This window comes from Manacus vitellinus, unplaced genomic scaffold (assembly GCF_001715985.3).
Source record: "Manacus vitellinus isolate BGI_N305 unplaced genomic scaffold, ASM171598v3 scaffold_70_pilon, whole genome shotgun sequence".
Lineage (NCBI taxonomy): Eukaryota > Metazoa > Chordata > Aves > Passeriformes > Pipridae > Manacus > Manacus vitellinus.
Window position 1 is genome coordinate 794,521 of NW_021940754.1, and position 27,113 is coordinate 821,633.

The following is a 27,113-nucleotide window of genomic DNA, read 5'->3' on the forward strand; positions in this document are numbered from 1 at the left end:
TTTTTTTGCTAACTAACTCCACACGGCACCTGACTTAGGAGCTCAGTTGCCCTCGCTTCCCTGTGTAGTCAATGAGGAGTCAAGAGGTATCACAGAGTTTGGATGCCCAAGACAGGAATTGCCTTCAGGAGGTGACTTTTACTCTTTGATGGCTGGAGAATGAATACAGAGGTCCTGTTTAGCTTGTTCACTGCTGTGTTGCATTAATTTTGAGAGGTGGTAAGCATCTGCTAAGTAGTTGCTTCATCTCAAAATTGAATCTGTGTTGACTTCAACTGTGTTCAAATGGAATGTTATCCCATGGCATTTATTGTATCCATGCATTTCCTGTATCATGATATTTGCATTCAGTTTCTTTAATACTGAATATAATTTTGGTCAGTGTAAGTTAAATACCAAGGTTGCTTATAGGTTAATGAATGCACTGTGCTTGCTGCTGACTGACGTAATTACTGGATAGGTGGTACACTGAACTTGACCCTACAGCCCACAGACATGTACTTGACTTTATCAGCAGGGAGGGCATATCCAAAAGGAGTATTAACATTAAAAAGAAACATATGCAGTGGAATGCATTTGCAGGCACAGGGAATAAGTTTTCAGGGAAAAAAATTGCTGAAGGCAAAAGGTGGTTATGCCAGAAAAGTCCACAAATTTCTCTTCCTGAAGGAGAATAATGATAAGCCACTTAATTTTGGTCAATTTTAGGAAGATAGTTTACTTAATTACCTAAAATGTAGGTGTGAAATGAGTGCCAAACTTATGCAAATTACCTCTACCTGTAGTCCTTTAAAAACTCAGCTGCTATCAATATAGGAAAATCCTTTCCTCTTCCATAAACCTCAGAATGCTTTAATCATGTATAGTGACACAGATACATTGGCTCAAGCCAAATTTGTTTGGAGATGTTATCAGAAATGGGTATGTGCAGATGCTCATAAAGCACCTGCACTTTGCAAATGCCAAATAACCTGTTTCTGCACTTAGAGAAAGCTTTACTGGCTCTTCATTAGGCTGTGTAGGTATGTGCTTATGGTTAAAAATGCAGTCTTCTGTATGGACACTATATCTCCATCTCAAATCTAGCAGAGATTTGCTTTTCTAAACTGAGATTTAAGAAAGGCACAAATTTTGAATAGTTGTAACCAGTCAAAAATTTTCATAGCATGTGCTTGTGATCACCTAATCTGATTAATGGAAGAAGGGGGGGGCCTGATCCTCTGTCAGAGGGATGAGCTTGAAGGATCACCTTATGAAACATAGGAAGATTTGTGTTAGTATCTGCAGTCTGCTGATAATAGTATATTTCCTAATTTTTGTGATGCCAAAAGAAAGGACTTCTGACTCAATATGCAAGTGTTAGGAGGCAAATAATTCTTTCATTTGAAGATTTCTATGGGATGTTGTCACATATGCTGCAAATCAGAACTTTAAGTGTTTGTGGTGCATAGATGTTGGAATTATAAGGGGTTTGCCCAAAATCCTGCCCCCTCTGTGAGTAGGGTTTCACTCAGATTTAGTATTAGTCGTGGTTGCTGCTCAGATCACCAGTTAAAACAATCTTAGGTCAGTACATTTTAAAGGAGGTAAAACATCTTGAAGAGACCATATGAGATCTATCACAGAAAACCACTGATAACTCCACATCTTATTAGCTTCAATTAAGTATTTCCATAGGGAATCATGGAACTGTTTAAAGTCATGATGACACATACACACACTTTGTTCCATCCAAAGAAATAATCTGTTTTCCAGATTTCCAAATAGCCAAGTTACTTTGTTATTGTTTGGGGTTGGTTTTTTTCCTCTGCTTTTAAGAGAAATAATTTATAAGAACTTATCTTGAGCTTGCTACAGATTTAAAAGGAGAAAAAAGTTTTCTTCTGTCCGACTTTTAAATTATATGCATGACCAAAGATAAATATGTTTTTTATTTATAACTGTGGATAGATGCCAAACAAAGCCTTTGATATGACACACCGCTGCTGTAGTAGAGGAGTACTTAAAACAGTTCCAGTCAAGTTAGGCCCCAAGACTTTCCATGCAACTTCATGCAAAATGGCTAAGACCTTTCATTTATTATTTCTTTTCTTTCCTTTTGAACATCCTCAAAGGTTAGAAGTGCAACATGCTTAGAGGATGCCAGGCTTCTTCCTGTCAAGCTGAGATGGCCTGAAAACCACATTGAAACACGGGGAAACTGCAGCTACCACAGATTGCAGGTGAAGGTTTTTTTCTTTGCAGGCCGTAGATCTCTCCTGCCCTTCCCTGCATGGTTAGTAACAGCTAGGTGAAGGTTATGGATGGAGACTGGCAAAGCAAAGGATTGGTGTGCTGTTTTGAGACTGGGATGAATGGGCTTTGACAATACTGCTGAATAGGAGTACTTGTGGAGCTAATACAAACAGTTTGTAATTGTCAGAGCTGAAAAGTTAAAACATGGTTATAAACCGTGCCTAGGATCAGCTTATGTCAGCTTTAAATGATTTAAAAGTCTAGTGTCTGGAGCTGCATCTTACTTGCCTGCAAAACTCCTTAAAGAAGACTTACAGAATGGTATAAGCATGTCTGTCCTTTCTTGTGTATTTATTGTGAAAAGTAACCCTTTGTTTAGCTGACAGGAGACAGGTTTTTAAGACAGATGTGAAGTAAAGACTTCCAGATAAGTCGAAAAATATGGAATTTTCCAATTTAAATACAAGGAGACAATTGCCTGGTAACAGTAACTTTTAGAAACTACTGGTTTCCTTTGTTTTATGCAAGGAGAGGCTGTGAATGGTTGGGTGCTGATGCATCTTGGGCATATGGTGGTTTTGTGCTGTGCCAGGCTTGGAACTTGGTTTTTTACCCGTGGATGTGAGGAAGGCCTGTAAAGGATGCAAACTTCTCTGAGAGAAGATAAGGAGCATAAGAAAGCATCCTCTGTTACCTAGAGCCTGCCATCATTAGGCCTGACCCTTGGTCATTATCCCCTGGTATCTGCAGCAGACAATGACCTTTGATGACACTGCACAACAGCATGCAAAAGAAATGCCTTCCTTTGAATTTTGGCTCCTGAATGCCAAACGTAGGAGCTTCTTCCCCATGCTGTTTCCAGCCTTCATTTATGCAAACACATGTCCAAAAATTTAAATGCTACTAAATAATGCTTAGCAACACTGTTTGGGTACTAAAGAGGTTCTAATCTAGGTTCTAATTTTGCTAGAAGTAGCTCTGAGAGTCTGGAGTAGGCTGGAAGCAACTAATTTACCATGTAATAAGATAGGTTCCTGTTGACACAATTCAAGGGCAAAACTATTAAGTCATTAGGGCTAATGTTGTAACATTCTGATACAAAGGCATGGCCTGGGCCTTTCAGATGTACCTCTGACCTTTTGAGGATTAAGTTTCTTCGCAGTTTATTTTTGGTATTTGGAATCTGTCTTTTTTTTTTTTTCCTTCGGCTTCACAGGCATTGATCTTTGGCCTTGTGCTAGTACAGCTTGTAGAGCAGCATCTGTGGTCCTGATTTGTCCCAGTTTTAGCGAAGAAAGTAAGGATAGAAAAGTCAACACATTCTTAATCCCGCAATACTGAAACTGCATCGTGTATTCCTTGGTTTAGCACTGCCCATGTCACAGCTTGGTTGAAAGGACTGCTGGTAAAAGCAATCCAGGGAAATAGGGGTGGCTCTCAGGATTCTTCCACAAAATAGAGAAGGTGACAATTGCTTAAAACTATCTAGATGTCATTTAAATAGATACAGTATAAATGTGTCTTGCTGCAGCCTTCTGATATTTTGATAAAATAACTTTTCTCAAATCTAGTGGCATTGCCAGGAACCAGATGATTATTTCAACCATTGAATTCTGCAGCTCAGCACCAGGTCTGCACTTGTTTCACTTCTGTTGTGTGGGCAAGGGAAGTGCAATGGGAACTCAAAACTCATCCCGCTGTCATACTTACTATCTCTCAGGATTGGTTCACTTAATGTCAACTTCATTTACTGCTGATATTTTTGGCTTTATGCTTTTCTTTTATGAGTCACTCTCTGAAATAAGGAGCCACAAAGTGTTCTCCCCTGGACCTGTGCTGGGTTGTGTATCCGTTTGCCACCACTCTGAAGGATAACTGTTTTTCAGGTGAGAACAGCCTTACCCCACAGGCAAGCTTCACGACCTTCATTGTAACAAACCTTTTTTTACTTTCAAGATGCATGAAGAAACCAAATCAAAGGACACCTCAAGCTGTTGAATAAGTCTGGTGTCTGAAACTTTTGACCAAAATGTTTTAGAACACAGACAGGCCAAGAACTTACATCAAGGCCTGAGTGTCGTTGCCAGAGCTAATCACAGTAAGACATATTTTAACAAGGAAGGTTTATTTTGCATGATGCTTTTGTTAATTATATAGGAATGCATACAATACTGTGGAGCATTTAACAAAAAAATTTGAGAATGTTTTAAATTTAATTTCTAAGTTGTTTTTAAGCCCGTATTGCTTATGCATGTAGCTTGTCCTTTTGAAATGCTGGAAAGGGTTCTTCCTCTTGAGGAAGAATTAGCAAACTATTTACAAAGAACATTGGGAAAGCAAGGAATCCAATGAGTTTATGGCAATAAGATGTGGAAAGCTATATTTCATTACTTTATGAATTTTATTTTTGCATTTTTCTTATTTTATTTTTGCATTCAGTCTTTTTAAATATGATGATGATTCGGAAATGTAGTTCATGAATTTCTGTTCAATTTTATTTTTGCACTCAATGACTTTAAATACAACAGTGATGGGGAAAAGAGAAGTTGCAGCAAAAAAAAAAAAATTCTGCTCCTAAGACTGTACATGCCAGCATAGGTCTGGAATGGATGCTCATGGCTGCATTAATAAACTCTGACTGTGGAGGTTTCAAACATGAATTCTGACAGACCCTTCACTATGACAATACTAGTGGGAGTCACAATAATATCATCTGCTGCTGAACATCGCTAGTATGTGAGCACTGTTGTGCCAAAGGTTAATATGCCAGTTTTATTTCCTTCTCTCTACAACTATAATTTAAATGAGTTGCACACATAAGTGATGTTATATGCATAGGGTTTTGCATTAAGTTTGCTATGTCAGATTTGTTTATAAAAATCATATTTTGAACCACTTGCCCAGGGGCTCCGTTCTGGGGAGCTGCAAGCTGATTTCTTTTAAAGAGGCAGTTTTCATTTTCCGTGGATTTTCAGTAGAGATTTTGGAACTCTGAACAGGGAGCTCAGTTTTAAATTCAGCACTTGCCCAGGTTTACAATTAGGTTTAATTACTTAGCAACAGAGAGTCTAATCTAGTTTTACATGTGTGCCACATGACCCTTTCCATACCTTACTGGGATTGGAAGGGCCCCCTGCCTCTCTTGGGGAAAATTGCTTCCAACATTTTGGAGACCGTTTACAATGTTTTTGTTCTTATGCTGCAAAGTTAACATTGCCCATAAACCTAATAGTCACACAGTAGTTAATAAGGGGCAGAAAGTTTTATAGTCTTTTCCGCAGTTGTTAAAAATCCTGCTACTGTAGTTCAGTCCCAGCCACACAAAACCTACCAGTTGTGAAAAAATAGGATGCTCTATGTGTTGGTTTATTCTTGGAAACCAATGGAAGAGAGGACCTTTCCTGAGCACCTAGCTGAACGTAATGAACTTGGGGATTATTTAAATTGCTTGGCTTGTAATATAAACACTCGAGGGCTTGCCAGCAGTGTACCTTCAGGATGTGTGACTTTTCTAAAAAAATCATTTGGGATTTTTTTTTTTCACAACCCATTGCAATTAGTGGCACTATGGCAAAGGATGATTTATTAAATTGCCTTTCAGTTAGAGGAAATAGAAACCATTAATGATGTTGCACATGCATTTTTAGTCAGGTTCAGCAAGAATAATTTTCTAGCTGTCTTTGTATGTTATGTAAACTAAGAACATTCCCAGGGTACCAGCTGGATCATCCTTTGGGCCCTGTAGACCTTCAGAGTGGTTTTGACCTTCTCCTGCTGGAAAAGATGCTGTGGAAATGAGGTACTCCTCGAAGTTAGTGAGACTTCCAGACTCAAACATGAACTGAAATGGGCTCAGATGCAACTAGGCATTGACTACTAGTACCCTTTGGACACACACTTACTTCTGTTCCTTTACCATGTGAACAGGGAGCAGGGAAGGCTAGAGCTGGGGCAGAGTGGTCCCTGGAATAAGTGGCAGACAGGAACAGCTCTGATAAGAAACAGTTTAAAAATTTTTCTGAAAGGGAATTTTCAATGCCTCTGTTAATAACTTAACAGTTACATAAACAAACAACGACAAAAACTTGCAACCATTAATAATCCAGAATATTTTTCTCAGAAGGTACCTGTTCTGCTAGTACATGGAAAACTATTATAGAGATTAGTACGCAGTAGTGAAGAGTGGAGGCAGAGAGGAATAAAAAAAAGCTTATTTTTAAAAAAACTAAATACTATGGACACCATGAGCTCTTAAGCAGAGCAGAGCAGAGTTCTAATTACTTGGCTGCCATAACTTTACTTCAGTGCTTAAAATGTGATTTCCTTTAGATTTCATCTTCTACCTATCTTGCCTGGGATTGCAGATCACTTTCTATTACATTTCTAAAATGGATTTTTCCACAGCTTACCAGTGTGTACTTTTTTACTTACAGCTTAACATTGTTCTCCCCTGCCATCTCTGAGAAAAAGGATGTGGGTTATCTTGGATAAGCTTGGCACTACCAACACATTGCGTTTTGCATCCTCTGAAAACTGTGTGTAGTCGATGGAGTAGGATTCTGCAGGTTTGGTGCTCAATTTAGTGGGATTTTTTAATGCAGGGAACAGATAGTTTAACAATGAAGGGTGTGAAGGGTGTGATGTGTTAGTGGTGGGCAGATGCTTCGAGGGGAAAAGCCCATGAACAGGGTTAGAGCTCCACACTTACTTCCCTGTGCACTGTGCCAAAGTGTTACCCAAATACCATTCTATAATAGAAGTCTAAAAAGGAAATGGTACTATTCATTAAGTAATTTCTGACCCATTGCCTGACTACACTACTGGATTAATTTTGAAGCACAGATATGGGAGTACCCTTGTAGTTATCTGTCTAAAAATACAGCACTACCATTTCTGTGTTGGTTTTTAAAGAGTGGTTGCATAAAACTTTATCAAGATGCTTAATACACTGTACCATGATCTCCTTGGGCTGGAAAAATAGCACTGCAGTGATTGCAATGCCTTCAAGGTCTGGCACACTCTGTGCTCTGGACGTGATTCTGCACGTTTGAAATTCCCATAGCTGGCAGGCTGGATGCTAATGGAGTGGGAAGGGATAGGAGGTAGAAGCAGGTCCCTGTGCCTAAGTCACCCCGCACAACCTGGCTTCCTTGCTCTTTGGGGCTCTGCACACCTGGTCTGGTGCCAAACACTTTCTGCTCAACCGTAGGGGTAAGCCGGAACATCCTCTTTGTTGTCTTGAAGAAGCTGTGGGGAGAGCAGAAGAACTCCTTCCCTGACGTGCTCCTGGATTCCCTAAAACTATATACAGCCCTTCAGTACAGGTCTGTCCCGAAGGTACAGTCTGCTGCTGTCTGACAGGCTTCTCCTATCAAGAACTCAAGTGTTGCTCTGAAAAAGAGACTTGTCTTTGTCTGGTAAGTTTGTTCTCCTTGATCCCAAAACCACTGAAATCAACAGTGTTTTGAAGTCAATTTCCACTGATTTCCATGGTCTGGAGATTAGATTTCACTGTCTTTTCAGCTCTGAGTCTCAACAGTTCCTGACCGCCTCAATCTGGATCTTTTTGTCCCTCCTGCGGGATAAAAAGATGCTATTTAACATGACGAGGTCTAAATAACTGGGCACTGTGCATGGAAACTACAGCTCTATTGTCAGCCCCATTTCACAGGCAAGGAAGCTGTATCTGAAATCATACCTCCAAATTGCAGCAAAGCCGAGAACAGAATCCAGCTTTCATTCTGTAGATATCCTACTATAAGGAAATATTTCAGCCTCATTTTAATTCGCAAGTATTTCTAAATATCTTCCCTTAGCCATAGTCTCTTGCAAATGCGGCTGTGAACTGGAAATGTTTCGTGTTCATTTTCCTGTTGCATTGCTTTTTTTTTTAAATTATTTTATTTTCCTTGTTAGTTGCAATCATTAACAGTTTGTGAATAAATCAATTATGGGTAAAAATATACTAATAGGTAATAGAGCTTTTCTTTTTTTTTGTGCTGATTGAGGTAGAATAGTACAGCAAAAATGCAATGCACTGGTATTTTCAAACTGAAATGCAGTATTTTTTTCCCAAAGCTGTGCTGACTTACAAGCCTACAACACTCATAACTTTGACTAAGAATTAGGCTCCTTAAAAAGCAGACTGAGACCCCTCTCAGATTTTCCATTACTGAGGAAGTATCTTTAGTTCAGCAACCAGTCAGGGGAGGCAGTTAGAGAGCTATATTGTAAGTGACACTTTAGAATCGTAAGTTTTTTCAGTATTTATCAACCGTTGTATTTTCAGCTTGAAGGTACCAATGTTTTTGTGTCATGTAATAAATTACAGAATGTTTACATGCAATTAGGTATGTGCCTATGGAGGAGAAAACACTGGGAAACAGGATTTTCCAGAGGCAGTAGCTAGTTCAGAGGCCCAGAGTCACTGCAGTAGCTGTTGTCAGGGAGGACTGAGTGGCAGTTCTAATTACCAGTGTCTACACAGGTTTCTCATAGGAAGATACAAGCTGTCACGATCCCTTGCCAATCACATGAGAACTGACCTAGGGAGAACATCAACTGAAGGTGAGTGTACATATCCAATAAATCCAGTCCCCACTGCATTAGCTTATTTTTAGGATTGTCCTGAAAAGACATTCAGCCTGTATCATAAAACCTTCAACTGAGCAGAAAATACACAGAATGATGATGACTTTAAATTTGGGTTCTTGCCCTCTGGGGCAGTGCTTCAGATACGATGTGATAATGTACTGAATGCTGAAGGAACGCAGAATCTCGAGATGAGTTCATAAAGACAAAGCATTTCTGCAATGTCGGTGCTCTCCTAATCAAAGGAAGAAAAATAAATTTTATCCTTAATTTTACTGCAAATGTTATACTTAATTTGCAGTGAAACTATGTTTTCTATGTAAGATATTTCTCAGAAACAGAATGTTTAAAGTTAGCACATAAATTCATGCTTGCAACTGATACACCTTTTTCTGATTTTTTTCACCTTCTTCCATTGAGTGTATTACAGACTTGTTCTTGAACATAGTTTAGACAATACATGTGTCACAAGCAATGATGAATCAAAGAAAGAAAGCATCCAGAAAGGGAAGTTAACTAGACAGGTAGGACCTCATCAGCATCACATTCTGTTCCATAGCTACAATAACAATAATTGAGTCAGACACATGGATTTTTAAGTGCCTCTTAAAGAGGAAAGTTAGGAGAGACACTGTGGAAAGAAAATTATATACTGAAATGTGGCATCTCCGTTTTGCAGCTGCCAACCTCACTCTGTCAGTAGCCACAGCTGTTGCCTTTTCTTCTAAAGTTAGCAGGGGATGGGTAAAACTAAAGAGAAGCAGGGCACGTACTTTAGCTGATAAGGAGGTGTGGGTCCAAGTCCCTCTGTGTAATCAAAGTAAATCTTTAATAAGTTTGAACTCTTGAAAGAGAGGTAATTTATTTTTGTGTTGATAGAAGCTGGCACCAGGGAGATGTGTACCTGCCTTGTGGGTGGATTCACTCTCAGGATGTTCCTCACAGCCCTTCCTGCACCACTTAGGTTTTCTCAGGTTCTGCTGTTTTGCCACTTGTGTTTTGTCCATCTTGGGCAGCACACTTGCTCACTGTCAGCTTTCCCACTGCCTGAAGGAGAATATTTGTCCAAAAAAGGAGGAAATCTACTCTCTCATTCTGCTGCTGATTGAATATGGGCTTTTAGCATGTGGTCCTCAACACTAAAGTAAAACCTGGTGGATTTCAAATCTGGAGTGCTGAAAATACAGGCTTGTTATATCAGAACTTGATGTCATTCATACCAGTTTTCAGTAAAATACTGCAATACTCTCACTGAATTTGTGTGGCTGTTTATTTTTGGGGTTTTTTTAAGTGTCATCTTTGGACAGCATGAGTCTAAATATGAATATTTACTTCTTTTTTTTTTTTCCTCGCCCTTGGGTTGCAGAAGAAAATGTGGAGACGTGACCTGACATTCAAAATGAAACACTAAGACTGAAACGAATAATCCACCACTTGTGATTTACTTTTTCAGTATTTTTTTTTAAAAGCCAGTTCTCTGCTCTTTGATCTGCTGCCTTGGGATTTCTGAGTGCTTTATCTTTCCATGTGACAGTCACCTGCCAGTGATGATTTCGGTAGGTGAACAAAATGCTGATGTAGATAATGGAAGACACGATCCTTTCCCCCATTCACAGTAGTCTGAAGTACTCTGGGCCTTGGCATAAGATCATGAAGGGTATTTATGGTGCAAAGTTCTGCTGATGTAGCACGGGAGGGCTCTCTAAGGTCGCCAAACCTGGTGTGGTTTTGACCTATAAGAAACAGTCGTGGGGCAGAGTTTCCTGCTGAATGAACTTCAGCTCAGAGGGATGCAGCTGGCTCCTTCCAACACAGAAGATGGGAGTGATTTAACATGAGATGTGGATAATCAGGAGAGAAGTGGGAATACGACTGGCTGACAATAAGAGATACAGCCTGCACATCCTATGGGTGAACTTCACTGGGGGATAAAATCCTCTCTGCACCAAGCAGGAAAATGCATGTTGATGGCGAGCCACTGTATGAGCCACTAACTGTGAAGGAAAGAAGGTCCTAAGGAAATAGAGGAAATGTGGATGTTTGTGTCATATACAGAAAATTTGGCCTGGCCTGCATGCCAGATGATATCCCTGCATCTGGTGAAGCTGAAGATGCTGAGAACAAGGATAGGAGGAAGGGGACCATACCCCAGTTAGATCTATGCACAATGTGTAGTTGAATGAAATAAAATATATCTAGAAAAATGATTGATGAAGACTAGAGCTCATAACTCCTGGGGTAATTTTGTCACTTTTATCTTCAGGGTGGAGATCACTACATGCCAGGCTGCATTCCTTCATAGCATCTGAATCATTCTTATTGTCTCCACAAGCTGAAAATGAGAAACAGACTGGCAAGAAAGTTAAAATTTTCAAGGTGGATGGAGCAGAGAACAGCCTTATTTGTTTTGTTTGGGGGTTTTTATTTTAAGATTAAAAGTTCCTGTTGCATTTTTGCAGACAATAATACACTGGATTTTATGATTCCTCTATTTAAAACAAAACTATTGGTTTCCTAGATTTAAAGAGAAATAAGAGCACCTGAATAAAAGGGCTTACTTCAGTGCTGTCTATATCCATCCTGGCTTTCCGTGAGATGCACGAGGGAGAAATATTTCCAAGGCACCAGTGGTTGCCATATCCTGTATGCAAAAAGATTCCATAAATGTCTGAAAACAGATGGAATGCAACTTTGGAGGAATAAATGGATTTTTAATTTTCTGAACATTTTGGATTCCATCTGGTTGAAGTAACTAAGTGACCTACTAGAATACTTTTACCTTTCTTGTATAATAGATAGAAATACAGCTTGCATTGCTATTGACTGACACATTCCCCATTAATAAATGGGGTTTACTTGCTCATACATTTGCTTATTTTTAACTCTTTTGCCCTGTGTGTCAGGGGATACCTGATGCACCTCTTCCTGCATGTCAGACCTAGATGTTGGCTCTCTCTCATGATTTGTCCTTGCAGCTGGTAAGGAGGAGCTCTAAACCACCTGCCTAATCCCACCTGTCAGTAGTGGAAGCCTAAAGAGATAACACACCTTAGACTTATATCCTTTTTTTTTTTTTTTTTTTTTTTCTGCAAGCATTGGCACGGGGCAAAAAGAAAAATAAAATGTTCTTAATTTCCTGTCTTGCTTAAAGGGAAAGAGTAAGAATGAGGTAAGAATGAGTAGGGGCTTTTTGTAGAGGTACTAATAAGGTGGATTATTTTCTGTTTACTGTTTTTTGTTACTGCCATTTAGAATGTTGTTAAATGAATAAGAGTAAATACATGTGTGTTTTTTAAACAGGAAATGAGCATTTCTCTACGAGTAGGAAACACAGGCGACTTGAACTCACAAGAAAGAAGTCATAAAGTATATTACTCTCTATAAAAAATGGAAGACCTAGTTATAGAAAAGACACCATTTTTGTGCCTTTCACTTGTTACCTTTCCCTGCTTCAGTAAAAGGTAAAACCCAAATCTGTTCACTCCCCTTGAGAGAGAAAATGAGTCTTTTAAATCACTAATTTTAAGCCTGTACTTAAAGTTGCACTACTTATGAGGCTGATTATTTATGATTTCCATATTGCCATTCAGAAACTTGTACTGAGAATAAGTATTTCCATGCTGATAAGTTCATGAGCAATAGTTAGTAAGATATTGTCAATGTGTTTGGTATTAGTTTTCATATTTTTTGGCACTTGGGAACATTTCTCAGGGTTCTTGCTATGAATATGGATAAACATTCCAAAGAATGGGGAATGACAGCCCCCCTTTTTTTTTTTTTTGAGGGATGGTAGTGAGACTCTTTTCCCTTTCTGGAAGCAAGTATATTTGTGTTTCATTAAAAGCTGTTGCATTTTAGGATCACAAGTTTCAGTCTAGCAAAAAGCCTGAAATCATTGAAAGATTTCCCTTGTGCCTGACACATTATTGCTATGTAAAGAAGTGTGCTTGCTGGGTCCTTAATAGGACAAAATATAGCATTTCCACTGCAAATAACTTTTATATAAAAATCTGGTCACCGTAACCCCATAATTCAAAGTAGGCTTTCAGGCTTTCTCCCTGAAATTTGTGATTATGAACTTCTGAGGGCTGGCAAGAACACACACTGGTGCAAGCCAGCAAAACTCCGGACACAGCGCAGTCGTGTTTTGAGTGTCTTTTGCTGGGATCCGGGAATAAGCTTGCCTTGTATGGCATTGAGACAATTGAATTCTCCTTTGCATTATACAGTTATATAATTGCATTACTGTCTCCCAAGCCTTTTTGCCCCCATAAATGATTAAAACTGCTGTTGCACAAAGACTTGGGAGACGCATGTAAAACTCCTTATACAGAATGTGAGTGGCTGAAAGACTCGCCAGCTGCCAGCATTGAGGATTTGCTGTTTCGTGATTTTTCTGAGAGTTTAGAGTGTTCTAAAGAGAAGTCTGTATCCTGCTAATAGTACTGATCACATGTTCTCTCATTTGTATAATTGAGAAAATTAACAATATAATGAAAACAGCTCCATCTAAATAAGTTCTCTACCCACAGTTAATAAAATAGTACCTGTCCGCAGAGACAGGAATTTCTCTGCAAATGCTTTTAGTTAAACAAAGCATTTTGTGTACCTACAGTAAATGTGATATTTATTTTTTCATTATTCATGAAACAACTTTAATGTCACTGCTGATTTTCCTGGTAGGATGTTCAGCTCCAGCATACCAGAGCTCATGCTGAGCTGTAGCTGAAGATGTCATTCACAATAAACATGAGCTGCTGTGACAATACGATGGCAGAAGGTGAAGAATCTCTTTCCTTGTGCAAGGGCGTGCATGTGTCTCTCTCTGTGTGCGAGAGGGAGAGAAGGAAAGAGATTTGATTGTGTTTACAAGATTCATCTGTGACACAGCAGGTAGTAGTCACATTGTAATAGTCACCTTAACGCAGATAATTTGATTTTCAACCTGGTTATCATGCATTTAGACATAACGATACGTGAAAATATATGCTTTAGAAGTGCATTTTAAACAAGGTTGCACACTTTAGGTGGGAATATATTAGAGGTAAGCATTGATTTTTGCAATTCCTGGAAAGCATTCTTCAGTCTGTGTTACTAGGAGGAAATTACTAGGAGGAAAGCAAATTCTGATGGATAAATCTCAGGGATTGCTACCATTTTTGGGCTGAACTCAGCAGGATGGGCCTCCCCAAATTTGACATCTCTAAAACTGTACAAATTTCTCCCATTTGAGAGCTTCAGGTACTAATAGAATTTCACTTCTTAGTTTCAGGTTGTCTTCTGACTGGAAAACAAAGAGTCAAAAAGTCCTGTGGCCTTTCTGCCCATTACACTGCAAGGAAGACAAACCGCCTGGTCATAGGACGAATGTTGTCTTGGGTCACCATCAAGATCCTGACCTGCCTAGCTGATGTGACACAAGGAAAGAGGTATGTTGATGTTTGTCAAGAGCAGAGCCTCATTACTGCGTCCTGGAGTAGCCTGAGAGATAAGGGGATCTATCAGCAGTTTAATCATAGTCGTAACACACTCACTTTCATGCAAGACAAAAAAGAATCTGCTGTTTGCACCGTGAGATTTCAAGCTCCATTTAAATCTAAAGACTGTGGACGTGGTTGGGCATGATTTTGTGAATCACCTAGAGCACATTTGCACAAACAAAAGCAGGCATAATTCTCCTGAAGTCGATAGAGTTGAGCGTGTTTATACGAATGGGGCATTTGGCCCAAATCCAGTTGGAGTCTTTGCAGTATAACGCCTCTGAATCTTCAGAGGTTTTCTTAGAGTCATTAATATTGAGGCTCTATGTACCCAAGGTAATTATCCATTACCGCTTGAGCCTGGACCAGGAATTGTTTCATGACATCTTGCCTCATTAGTATAACATAATGGAAAAAAAACAGAAAGAAACTAGAAACTAGGAAAATAAGGCTGCTAAAAGGAGAAGAGTGTGAGGAAAACAAACACAGTGGGGTGAGGTCCTCTGATGGTGTAAATCAGTATCACCTTCTGTGAGGCTCTGCCAATTTACACCCTGTGATGCTCTGGCCCATGATTATTAGGAAAGTATGTTGTTGATATGCTCTATAATGGCTTCCATTACCAGCCCATGCTAAAAGAAGCAGCTGGTGAAAGTTATGTTTATGTTCCACAGATGGATCAGCAATGGCAGACACATAGCTCTGTGTCTGGTAAACAGGTGTTTTACTTTATATTCGCTAGCTAGCCAGAAGAAGCCAGATTCTTGGTGAGGGGTGTAGGCAAAGGAGATCAATTTAGTTGTTGAAAAGGAAAAAGCAATGCTTTTTGGTTGCACTTTATTTTCTTCTTATATAGTGAGTAATGTCCTGAAACCCATCCTAATCTAAGTGACTGGGGGAAAAAATTATCAGAGGAGCAAAAATCCCAAAACTTACATCCAAATGACACTGTCTCATCTCCATCCTTACTTGCCCATTTTCAGCAGGAGACGGGATCACTTTGGTTTCAGACAAAGTAAAAGGTGCCTACAATGGAGTCAAAGCTTCCCATGCCAGAGGAGCAACTTTGCCAGTTGCTGCAGTGCAGAACGGGACTAGTTGATATTATAGCAGAGATTAGCTATGCCTTTGGTGGGAGGTGGAAATATAATCCTCATTTTAATAAGTAACATTTTGCAAACCAATTCTGACACCTGTAAATTTAATACTTACATGGCCAGTGTAGAAGGAGAACAATTGCTTTTCAGCTTACTCAAGATAAACCATTTATTTTGACTGTGTTTATTCATTTCTGATTGCCCAGAAAACCAAAAAGTGGCTGGGATTTTTTTCTGGTCTCTGAATGGCACATACTTCTAGATGGCAGAATGGCAACACATAAACTCCTGGGTGAATATCATTCTGGCTAAAATTCCTACTCCTGGGTGAATATCATTCTGGCTAAAATTCCTTAAACTCTGAGGGTTTGGGAGCATTTTCACAAGTACCCAGCAGTAGGCTGAATATTCATTAATAACTAATATTATGCCTCTGTGAATCATAGTGATCCAGATTCAGCACTTCCAGTTGCAAATCAGATCATCTGATTCTTTGACCAGCTCTAGGGAAAGCTCCTTAGCATGTAATGCAAAGAAGTAGCCTAAGGGAAGAGAGCAGGCTGGCATCATTTGCCTAAAACTTTCCCACACTGCTATTGGGTGTTGATCCTTCTGGTTAAATGCATCCTACTGAGTCCTTGAAACCAGTGGCCAAGGCAGGCACAAGTGATTCTCCAAGAGAAGGGGTGACTCAGGGAGTGGGAAGAGTAGCTGAGACAGCTGAAGAACCTGGGGTGGGTCTGAAGAGATGTTCACCCTCAGTGTGGTTAGCTCATTATCACACCTGTTTTATTGAAACCAAACTGCTCAAAGGGGCAGCCTTGGAATCGGTGTGTTGTGTCAGGGAGGTGGCTGTTGGAATGAAGTGTGAGCAGCTCCTGGTTCTGAGCTTCTGTTGCAGAAGTAATATATGAAGGAATAGCGAGAGCAGCAGGTGTTGTCAAAATTTATGGGTGAGCAGCAAGCCCAGGCAGCAGCCCCACAGGAAGAGCAGTGACAGCTACTGCAGCAGATGGTCTCAAGAATTATGAATGTGGGACCTATCCCCAGCTGCCCCTATAACTCGGTCCTTCTTGAGCAGGAACCAACAAGATGTTGACTACAGAGTCTACAGAGTCAAGTTGAGCAGCAAGACTGGGTGTGGTCAGGACAATCAGCCACTCCAGCTCCGTGCTGGACCAGCCTGACCAGAGCTGTACATATTGATCCTCCAGCAGTGGTGCTGCTGCTGGCTATGAGAGGTACATCTTGAACCAGTTGGGAATCCCAGAATAGAAGTACTGATAAAGGCTCATGGAGGAATTTAACTACCCAGACATCTGTTGAGTAACAAATACAGCTGAACATGCATCATCGCAGAGGTTCCTAAATTATAGTGAAGACAACTTTATGATCCAGAAAGTAGAGACTCCTGAGGAGAAGCCATCCTGGATCTACAGGAGTATATTAATGAAATTTGCAGATGAAACTTTGCAAGTGCATTAAAAATACAGCAGCACTGTGTTTTAGGATTGACTTCAGCAGAGTATCATATGTGTTTAGAAAGAACTGTCTCCCTCATCTGCTTATTAACTTTTACCATCTCACAAGTAAACAAAAGCTCAAGCCTACCTTTCCCTGTCTTTAATCCTATTTGCATCATCCACGCATGCCAGACATTTGAGATCTGCAGACTCTTAACTAATATACTTTGCAAACATCTCTCTTGGACAACACAGCTCATGAGAGAGACCAAGAGAACTACAAAAATTGATGGATGATAGCACTATGCCATTTGCCTTCAAAAATGCAAGTGCATACCTTTGCAGAAAACAAATCATTTGAAACAAATGTTGAAGAGGATGAGGAATCTTAAGAAGCAGAAATATTGAAAAGATAATAATGAACAGCAAATAAGGCATGAGTTTTCAATAAGGCACAATAGCAAGGGAGGTCTATAAAATTTTGGAGTACAAACAAAGAGATATTACATCACAGGGTAAAGTTTAAATGAGGGGTTTTTTCCTTTTTGGTTTCAGGAGATATAAAATGGGCTAACACACTGAAATGAGAAGCAAAAAGGTTACACTGATTATAATGATGAACTGACAGAAGAACTTCTGAATTTTTGAAATATCTTCTAGAAGTTTTGATTTATAACACTTCATGGAAAAAAGAAAAGGAAAGCCAACAAAAAGACCACAAAGCTTGATTTTTATTCTGAAACAAGGGAATCTGTGAAATCTTAGGGGGGAAAATATCTCTTAAAATTTCTCACATAAATCAGCTAAACTTTGCAATTCTCAAAGAAAAAGCAGCCCTAAATTAATCCTGTTTCATTCCTCAGATTCAATACAGGGATAATGCCAATTTTTGTCTCTAGTGATTCATTTTGTTACATCTGGAGAGTGTGTCTTTCAAAAATTTAGGGGGGAAAAACCCCAATGGAGTTTTTCTTCTTTCTTTCCAAGTTTTAATTCGATGCATCCGTTTCTCTATTACAGTTCTCTCTCAAAGTTTATTGTCTCAAACACTATGCAACAAAACCTTTTTTGTTACCTTTCTGAAGGTAACGGTTCAATTTACATTTGTAGCAGCAAGGTATGGTCATGTCAGCAGGATGGCAACCTTAGTAATCTTCCTGCTAAAATCCTGTTCATTAGCTTTATGATAAAATATGTATGTGGTATAAATATTTCCAGAAAAGAACAAATCTTTGCACTTGTCTTTGTTAATCCTGACATCTGCTATGGGTCCCATAGAAAAAGAAATCTACCTGCAAAAGTTATTCCATTTCACCACTGTATTAAAACTATTATCAAATGGTTCCACTCCACCCAATTAAAGGCTTACTCAGCATCTAATGGTAATAACATTCGTGGTCTTGAGCCTTTGCTTGTTCGAAGTTTTTAGACCCCCCCCAAAGCATCACCTAAAAGGTCACTGAGGGGTCAAGGAGTGTTCAGCTCTTTGATGAGAAAGAACCAAAAGCTCCTTTTAATCTTAATATTCGACTTCAATGCACACACACAGACACACACACAGACACACGAAAGAATAAATATTCTAAGGAAGACTGATCTCAGTCCAGGCACAAGCAATAGTGGAAGACTTTTTTTTTTGTCAAAGGTGCAATATGGGAACTACCTTTGCAAGCAAGGAATTTGGAAAGAGATGAAAAAATGAATGAGAATCCCTCTCTGGTTATTACTTCTTTCTGAATTCCAGTTCGAATTGGACTCAGACAAAGAAGATAGAAGACAAGCACACTATCAACAAGACAGCAGCAGTGATATACAAACCACCACTAAGGAACTCCCTTTATGTGTCTAGGGAGCCCTTCTAAAGAGAGCCCACAAACACATGCCTGAAGGCTCTGCTTGCTTCAGGCTGGATGGATTTACTTGATGTTCTTGCTCAAAGTCAACTTGTAATCTACAAGTCCAGTCTCATATTAAGAAAAGAAACAAAACCTAAAGGTAAAAAAAGGGCAACAGAATCTCTATCAACCTGAAACTTAAATTTTTCTGTTTGCTGCACCTGAGCTGGCTTGCACAGTCACTGAACTGAGTCTCTTCAAGGTTTCAGCACTGCAGTGGAAGCAAAGAACACAAAGAAAAGTCACTTGTGGATCCCAATTTCTACGAGGGAAGGTAGAAAAGGCTCTGAACTGTCCCCGAGCAAGGTTATTAACTTGAAAAACACTTAGCTGAAACTCTTTCCTGGTGCATTGACTCATGCCCTCCACTTCAGCAAAGCCAGATTACAGTGATTTGCCAACGATTTTGTGGCTGCAAAATGCAGGAAGGTATTTTAATTGCATTTTCCCCTGTGATCAGTTCTGTTGCCATATTCTGTGGTTGAGAACTTATTGGAATGTTTTAAATAGAACAAAGGCTTGGTCGGCTATTCTGCACCGTTGCCCTTACTCTTTTCCATCCAAAATGGTCCAGGTTGTTTGGATGGAAATGCTACTTTTATCTAAAAGGCTTTTCACCAAGAAAGTGACTGCAGATGAATGGTGTGGACAGGAACTCTTCATAATCACTGGCTGGGCTTTTCTGCCTCAATGTACATTTCCCAAAGGAAATACACTGAAAAATTTGTTTCAAGTTTTCAAACGGAGCGGTGTGAACTGACTCAGTGCCATCAATATGCTGATTTACACCAGCTGAAGTTCCTAAGCTGCACAAAAAAAAAAAAAATCCCCTTATATTATGTGTGAATCAGCTGTTTAGTAATCAGCAGGACTCAGATTCTGGTGGTTTTAAAAGTTAGGAAAAATATTTTTATCACATTTTGCCTTGTGATGAGCTCTGAAGCCTTTCCAGTGAGCGAAATTCCAACTCAAGTCTTAATTGTATTAATACAGAGAAGGTTAGAGCAGTTGTTCTCTTCTTGCTCTTCACCTATATATACTCACCTTGATTGGTATGAGTATCTAGAATTTGCCTCGTTCACCTTAATGACCCATCAGGTGCAGAGATGGTGATCCCCAGGTCTCTGAACAGCCTCAAAAGAGACACGGCCTCTTCACTTACATCTCCTGAATTACCAGTTGGAGCAGTTCACCTACTTCTGTCAAGTAAGACCAGCACTTCTGTTACCTGCCTGAGGTCGACACCACCTCCTGCAAAGTCACAAAGTATCAAACAGCATTTCCCATGAAATGTTTGTGTGGAAGCAGGAATTGGATTTATGCGGATGAGGAGAAGAGGGATGGAAGCATGAGCTGATTAGGTCCCTTGGATAGATTGGATCTAGTTCCTATCTCGTGCTAATCCACCCCAGACTCCTGGCAGTAAGATACAAAGCAGCATAAAGCAGATAACAGGAGAAGGCAGAGGGGGCTGGTCAGGGGTGTTTGTAAATAACCTGGAACCTGGAATCTGCAGCCTGCTTGGTTATGGTTTTGTGAAACACAATTACAGCATAAAATGAAAGCAGGCTGTGCAATGAAAACAAGAGGAATGCCATCACCCAGGTTGGCCTGTACTGCAAACCACCCTGGTCAATCATCCGAGATGAATGGAGGTATCCGCTGAATAACCTCACTTTGCAACTTTTATGTGAAGGTTTGATAAATGAAGTCAGGGAGAGGTACAAGAAAGTGATTAAAACCAGCCTGTGCAAAAGGCAACGATAACCTCCCTGGGCTTTAAACTTTTTTCTCCTTCTGCCTGAGTTTGTTGGATAATTAACCCTTTCGTCCTTCGGTCTCTGTACACAAACAATTGTATATTCCTACAAAGCAGCTGCCTCTTGACAGGCAATTTGTCACTGGTGATAAATTCGACCCAGTTGGCAAGGCCAACCACTTCCAACAGTACAGCCAGGTACTGTGATCTGGAGTCTTCTTGTGGCCTCACTGCAGCAGAAGATTTCTTCCAAAGTTTAGCTCCCTCATTTCTTATCTCTGGAGTCTCTAAGATTCCCAGCAGCTCACTTAGGCAGCTTCTTTTAGGCACCTTCTTGGAAGAACATGCCCCAGGCCATGCTGGCCAAATAATTTTAGGGGATGCTAGTCTGTTGTTGTTAAGAGCTTGAATGGGATACTGTTGTCGCTAAAGCAAAAGGGAATTCTGGTGTTATTGACAGGCAGAGGGTTTCTCTTTATGGACCTGGAACTGTCATCTGTCGTGGTTTGTGGTAAAATTCATTATGGACTTGGAGGATGGCTTGAGCATGCAGAAAAGCATTTTGCCTGCATATGGCATAGTTGGAGATCAATAGAGTTCCCATTCCTAGGTACAGTCCATTGTGCTCCTAGGTGTTTGCTGGGGTTAAAAAGCAAGGGACTGGAAAAAGGGTTGCACAGATAGATCCTTGCCCAAATGTGGTCAGAGGCAGCTGCTAACAGTTTGGTTGCTTTATTTTTGGTCTGTCCAACTGCATCAGGATACCAAATCAGGCACTTATGGAAAAGCATCAGTCTGAGATGGGCTCTCAGGTGAAGATCTAGAAGACAGCACTGAAAAAAATACAGAGAACGTTCCTCGAATGTCAGAGAAATAAGCTTTTCCAGGGGGAAACCCCCTAGACCTATCCCAAAGAATGGCATCAGCATCACTGCCTCTACTGAATAAAGCTCTTTAAACCCTTACTGAGAAGCAGAATCTTGGCTGAGAAATGTCAACAGAGCTTTTACAACAGCCTGAAAATTAATTGTCCTCTGAAATGGCAGTCCTCAATTTAGGCTTAATCTCTCTTGCATTACTCAGGTAGCTATTGTGAAGTATCACCCTGCTTGCTGCTCTCGCTGACAGTTTCTATATCCCTTCACCACGCCCACTGGAAGGAAAACAATCACATAAATCCCTCTTGCAGGGCATGCTCCAACTCGTTTCTTATTGTGGGGCAAATTTATGGTCGCATTTACTATGTAATCTTTAAAGGGGACTGGCTGGTGGTTGAAGGTCTAAAATTACAGATGACCTGCGTGTAAGCAAAAGTGGATTTGTTAAAAAAATCTGTATTTAAGGGAGGAGGGAAGGGGGTAAGAGAGGAGAGCTAGATGTTCCCTGTGCAGTTTATGACCTCTCCTAAAAAAAAAAAACGAAAAAAAAAAAAAAAGAAACAGCCTTCAAGAAAAGTAGAAAAGCAATTTTCATTCTGCGGTTCTAAATATCTGTTTATCCCACTGCCATGATGTGAGCATGCCCAGTTGGGATGATTTAGCACTCTGCTGATGACTACCAACGGAAGGACTTCATGTGAAAAGGTAGTCTGCCACGGCTAATGGGCTCTTGTTTCAAAGGGATGCTGTGTATACATTACTAGTGTATGGAGAAGGTGCAGAAAGGCCTCAGCAGACATTAGGAATGGAGTGTTGTTGATGATGAAAAGGCACTTTGCTGTTGAGGGAATGGTGGGAGAGAAAAGGCGTATCTGTCTTTTTGATTAGAAATGCATGCTTCCTTTCATCATCTGAGCTGAAAAATTGGCTTCTGCTCTTGGTTTATGAAACCATTTTTCTTTTCCCTTCCTTCCCAGGTTTGCAAACTCTTTAATAAATTAGTTACTGTGAGGTGCATGGGTGCAACAATCACCTTAGAGGCTTTTCCCAAATGCATCTTTAATATTTTATAAGTATTTAAATAGATTTATTCAATGTGAACAGCCTGATTTATTAACACTGGCACTCTGGCATGGAAAGGGGGTTCAATACAAATTATGTTGTGTCAGAAATTTTTAGCAGCTAGATCTCAATTTACCAATGGATTCTTGGAAGTCAGGAAATAATAGGACCCACCCCATGTTAATATTTAATCAGGCTTTGGTGCCAGATAGGAGAAGCTGCCGAATGAAGTAGATGCAATGAGGGGAGCCCTGTATTACATTAAAACATGCATCATGTGAGTTCACTTCTTAGATGGGGAGGGGGGAAGCAGGTCAGTTATTATGGTAAGTGAGAGGCTCAGACCTGCCACTGAATAAAGATGCTTTGTCAGGCTCTGAGAGCTCACCAGATGAAGTTAAAGTCTCACTGAAGACATATGAGGGAAACCTGAGTGGCTGGGTGTGAAATTTGTTTCTCTTTTGGTGTCCCGGGGTGCACAAGGATGCACACCTTTCCTTGTGCATATTGAGAAAAGAATGTATGAAAAAATGCTGAACCTGACAGGACAGCAGAGCTGCTTTGTAAAGTGCTTTGTAATGATGCAATGAAATGGGTGCTACCAAACCCAATACTGTCCTACCTAACTTGTGCACCAAGGGACGGGGGAAGGGAAGGGCAGGTTTATGGTCTCTGGAGGTCAGCACTCTGTAGGTTACTGTTTTGTATTTCCCCAAGGTCATTTTCACTCTAAAGTGCCACATAAAGTTATTTTTATTTAGCCCTCATAAAACCTAATTGGTTTTATTTCTGTATGGAAACACCAAACCTCTTTCTTAATGAAGACTTTGGATATAAATTTAAAATGCGAGGAAGCTCGGAAACAAAGTTTTCCACAGTGGTGTTCACTCACTTGAACAGAGCAGATGAACATAAGGGCATGATTGCAAAACAGCTCTGCATATCAGCAGGGCTTTCCTAAATCACTGCACCCAGTGTGGAGCAATTCAGATGAGTTAGGAGTCTGCTCAAAAACTGGCAGTGTGTGTTTTCTGCTGAGTACCAGCAGCACAGACTCCCCAGCTGTCCCCACAAGGCAGAGGCTCAACAGGTGAATGAAGAGCAAAGAAGAAAGCTTCAGTCAGCCACAGGAGGACCAATATTGGATTAGGAGGCAAAAGGAGGACATCTTGGATGCCACAGATATTTTCCTGGAGTATTTCAGGATGACCCAGTTGTCTTTCTGATGAAGAAACCCTCCAGTGGTCAAGTCATAATTGCAGGCTCATGTGCAAGGTTGAGTTCTTTGGAAGCTGTGAACTCGAGTACTGTAGTAGAAATGCCTGGAATAATACTTTTCCACACTAGCTGAAATATTGGCCTGTAGCTGAAGTCCAGGTGACAGTGAACCGATCTTCTGGTAGGAATTTTATTAATTTCCTTTTCTCACTTGTTTATTATGTTTATTATGTTTATTTCTATCTTTTTCAGCATTTAGTGTTTTTAGTTTCACTATGTGCTTGCTTTATTTAAAGAGACAAAGAACTGCTATTCCTAAGCAAATCAGATGATGCTTCAGGACAATGACTGAGTCAAGACAAGAGTCTACTCCATACATCTCCTTCTGCCAAAGTTTGCTTGGAACAGTTTATTGTAAAGTTATATTACCAGAGAAAACTGCTTAGTTTGTTCTGTGATTGTTACCTGTTTCTGTTGGTATCTTTAAGATGAATATTTGGAGGGGGAAGGTAAATGGAGGAACAGAGGATAACACTATGTGAGATTTCTTTATGCTGTTTATGGTTAAGTTGAATTTGCCATGCTTTCCTGCCTCTGGGCACAGCTATGCTATGCACAGCTTTGCCTGTGCTTTGGTGGGTAAGAAGACATGTCTTTCTGCATTAACCTATTAGCCTGTAGCCGATCTGCAGTTTAGGTTATCATTTGCTTCTTATGTGGTGGAAAAAAAACAATAAAAGCATGCCACAAAGTTAACTTCTAAACTCACAGATTTGCTTTTTTAAACCACTGCAACTTTTAACATTTAATCTTAACATTCTTAGTAATGACTAATATTGTCTTCACTGTGGCACATTATGTCCAAGCAAGGTGACCTTTTTGCTCGGCATTTTGATAGAGTCATAAGCAAAGAAGATTCTATTACTTTTATCTTAGGGAAAGAATACTATCATCTTCTCCAAACTCAAATATGTATGAGTAGATTTTCCCTAAAGCTTTTTCAAGTTGAGAATAGATGGGAAAGAAGAAGAGGAGAGAACATCAGAAGGAATAGAGCAAGTTTCACAATTTATATAATCATATAATCATAAAATGTTAAGGGGTTGGAATGGACCTTAAAGATCACCTAGTCCCAACCCCACCTGCTACAGACAGGGACACCTTGCACTTGACCAGGTTGCTCAAGGCCTTATCCAACCTGGAGATATATATATATATATTAATATATTATATATATATGAGTTTAATTCAAATATAAGAAGTGTAACTATCAATATCAGGAAAAATATTAGGGAAATTATTGTTATAAAACACTGCAGGGCATTCAAGGAAGTGGCGTAAGCTTTTCAACTGAGTCTCACTATTCAGAAGTTCATTGGGATTTATGAAGAATTTGACCAGCTAGAAATATTGCCTGAAAGCACTGAAATTCCAGTCCCTTCTTCCCAAAGGAGACAGCAATTAATACAGATGAACGGCTTCTGCAGTCTTTCACCGCAGAAATGGTCTTGTTCTGGTCTTTAGGACAGTTACAAGGTCCTACTTTCTCTGCCAATGAGGCCAAAGTGGTTATCTTGGAAATCTGAATGTGATTTTAATTATAGCTTTTATTATTGGAGCAGCTGTAACCAAGATTGTAACAGTCAATTATACATGGAGCTTTATTGGCAAAGGGTGTTTAATATTAAACAATCATTGCTAACCGTGAACATACCTGATATAATAATGAACTTTATTTGAAAGATCAGCATGAGATAAAGGAGTTAAATTTAGCTGTACAGCCTGTAACAATAACATGAGGGAATATTGTGAATTCGTTTTATTTGGAAACAGAAAACTCTGGATGTTGTTAGATTATCTTTTTGAGAGCATAAAGTAAATGTTTGGTAACCAGAGATTTGTATTGCTAGAGAGAATCACTTACACTAAAGCTACAGTAACCAAATGTTTAAATGTGCAGGGCTGAACTGTCAAAGCACGTAACAACATCTTTAAATAAAATGGAAGCAGCTAAAGCTGCCTTTATCAGTGTCCTCCTCTGACAACTGCTTAGGGTTCAGTTCTGTTCCCACTGAAGTCAGCGAAGAATCTCCTGGTAACCTGAAATGATTCATGGCATGGACGTTGCCAGGGAAAAAAGAAGTCTCAAAGCACCAAGAAAGGTGAACTGCTGTCCCACAGCACGTGAGTTATTTATACCTACGCTGAGCGATATTGCCAGCCCACAGCATTCCCAACTGTGGCTTGAGCCCCTTGCAAGAACCACGTCAAAGACAAAAGCCTTAATCCCCCCTCAGAAGATTTTTTTTTCCAGTCTTTGAGTTCAAAGTCACTAGACATCTTTGGCAGTTATAACACTTAGGTTTTCAGCTTAACTAAAGGCTCAGAAAACCTCTTATACTATTTTTAGTTTATTTTAATTAAAGCCGACAATCTCTGATAAACAATGGTGGGCTCAAACCGGAAAGGTTGGTGTGCCCTAACTCCACAGTGTTGAGAAAGTAGGTGCTGGCTGCTATGCCTTGTGTAGCAGGGTTTGTTTGTTGGTTGAGGTCTTTTATAATTTTAACTTCATTTTTTCGTCAATGGCCTGTTTGGCCTAAAGCATGAGTCCCATTGCAAACAGGGTTCTAGGACGTAAAGCGGCCGTGAAATGCAGGGACAGGGAAGGCTGCACCCATCCTGCATTTCCACACTGGTAGGAGGACAAGCCACATCTTCTCTTTTCAGACTAACTTTTTCAATTCTCAGTGGCTAAACTGGGAGCCAGCATTTTTTATTCATATTTGGTCTTGAATCTTTCCCTTCAGTCCCACTCTCCTTCTGGTTGCCGCTGTTTGGACCCGGTGGCCAATATTCTGCAAACAGAAAGTGGTTTTGTTGGCGTGTAAACTGAACTACTCCAACCAAATCTCCCTCCCGCTTCTCAGTTTCCAAAATGTGGCTCAAATTCTTAATGGGGTAACCTGAACTTTTCTGGAATCTGCATATCAGTGTGTATGGATGTAATGGATGTGTCAGTGCTGTGTACACTAACACTTTTAAGCCATATAATGAGCCTGTTCACTACAAGAATAAACACACAGTGCAATTTAACTGCAAACTGGGGGGATAGAGAGAGGAATGTTTGCTGAAAGGTTATCTTCAATGTGAAAGCAGTTCTTTCCTTTTGCAGATTTTGGGGGTGATCTGCAGCAGTGGTATTCTGAATTTTGAGAATGGTTTGTCTAACTGTTTGATGGTGGAGGGAGAGGAAAAGAAATTGAGATAATTTCTTCTTGCGAGCACTTTTCAGTTCTTAAGAGGCTTTTGTGCTGCCTGTGCAAGCCTACAATTGGATATTGCAGAATACAGTGCTTTTATGCAGAGAAAAGGATTAGGAAAAACCCCAAAGGTGTGAAATATAACATAAGGCAATATTTGGAATTGCACTGT

General features: G+C 39.9%; 1 long non-coding RNA gene across 1 annotated transcript; it reads left to right on the forward strand.

Moving 5' to 3' along the window:
- Positions 1 to 10,285: 10,285 nt before the first annotated feature.
- LOC108641637 lies at positions 10,286 to 14,249 on the forward strand. Its single transcript, XR_001922173.2, has 3 exons — positions 10,286 to 10,382; positions 12,127 to 12,287; positions 14,093 to 14,249. It is a non-coding gene; the product is annotated as an uncharacterized LOC108641637 (long non-coding RNA).
- The last annotated feature ends 12,864 nt before the right edge of the window (positions 14,250 to 27,113 follow it).